Source organism: Cebus imitator, unplaced genomic scaffold (assembly GCF_001604975.1).
Source record: "Cebus imitator isolate Cc_AM_T3 unplaced genomic scaffold, Cebus_imitator-1.0 Scaffold439, whole genome shotgun sequence".
In the NCBI taxonomy this organism is placed as follows: domain Eukaryota; kingdom Metazoa; phylum Chordata; class Mammalia; order Primates; family Cebidae; genus Cebus; species Cebus imitator.
The window spans coordinates 743,329-744,656 of NW_016107754.1; the positions used below are offsets into that span (position 1 = coordinate 743,329).

The following is a 1,328-nucleotide window of genomic DNA, read 5'->3' on the forward strand; positions in this document are numbered from 1 at the left end:
TTTTATGTTATTGTATTCAATATTTTAACAATTTCCTGTAGTTTTAAAAATTAGAATGGAAAGATATTAAAAGAATATTGCATAGAGAGGAGAAGAATATGTGGTGATGTAGGAAGGATTTGTTAGGGCTGTCTTCCTAATGCAATAGCTCTTCAGAGAGGAAGTATCCTGGACTAAAGAACAATGATTATTATAAAATGTCTTAATATATTATAAAGGTGAGCTATTTTATGCCTTATTTCATGGAAGTGTTGCATGAAAAACTCTCTCTTTAAAAACTTTGATTTCAGTACAGTGGCGTTTATTAAGCATTTATTGTGTACATGGTACTTTGTGTAATGTATTATTATATAATGGAGATACTGATACCTATGTGTTATGGAACTATGGTAAGGATTAGAAGAGAATTTTCACAAATACATCGTTCAGTGCTTACTTGACATATAGGAGGTGCTCAGGAAATGGCAGTGGTGACTCTGGAGTGTTATACAGGGAGGGCTGAGAAGCAGCAATTGGCCAGAGGAATAAGCTATATGGGACTAACTTCTAGGCTTGTGGAACGAGTACAGTGTACCTACTCAGATTTGTTTGGGCTAGTTTTGGGTTCAGAACTGATGGAAACTGAGAGAGACTCAGGTTTCCTCACCAGAGTTACGTGGTTGCTATTGTTGCACTGAGCTTCCTTGTAGACTCACTCCTTCCTCAACATACCTTCTTCCTCATCAGCGAAGACTTCCTTGCCTTCCTCCTTTCTCTCACATCCACGATATTGAAGCCACAGTCTTCCGGCCTCTTCTCCTTTCCTATTAAAAGTTTTACTTTTGAAAGTAATTGTAAAAAAATACAAAAATAATAACTGTGAATTTTAGAAAGTGGAGAAATTATTAAAAAAAAAAAAACGATTCTACATCAGTATTCTCATCACCTTAGAAGAGGGATCAGCATCCTTTTCTGTAAAAGACTGGATGGTAAATATTTTCACCTCTATTGGATATAGAGTCTCCTTTAAAACTACTCAACTCTGCCATTGTAGTGCGGAGGCAACCTTAGGTACTATGAAATGAATGGGCATGATTGTGTTCCAATAACACTTTATTTGCGAGCAGCTGATGGGCCATTTTGATCCATGGGCTATAGTTTTTCAGCTCTAACATAGAGAAAACTCCTATTCACATTTGGATGTCTTTCTTTTCATATATGTTCTTTAAAATGTCTTCTTACAGTGCCTAGTAATTTGATTTTTCTTTTTTTTTGTTTTGAACTAAAATATGAAAAACATTCCATGACTTCTGGATTATTTGCCAGCCAGCTTTTTTTTTTTTTTTTTT

General features: G+C 35.1%; 1 protein-coding gene across 2 annotated transcripts in view; it reads left to right on the forward strand.

The window, feature by feature from the left end:
- The window catches only part of MORC1 (MORC family CW-type zinc finger 1), a 167,884-nt gene that overhangs the window by 7,382 nt on the left and 159,174 nt on the right, over nucleotides 1-1,328 (forward strand). The gene's annotated exons all lie outside the window — the stretch shown is intronic.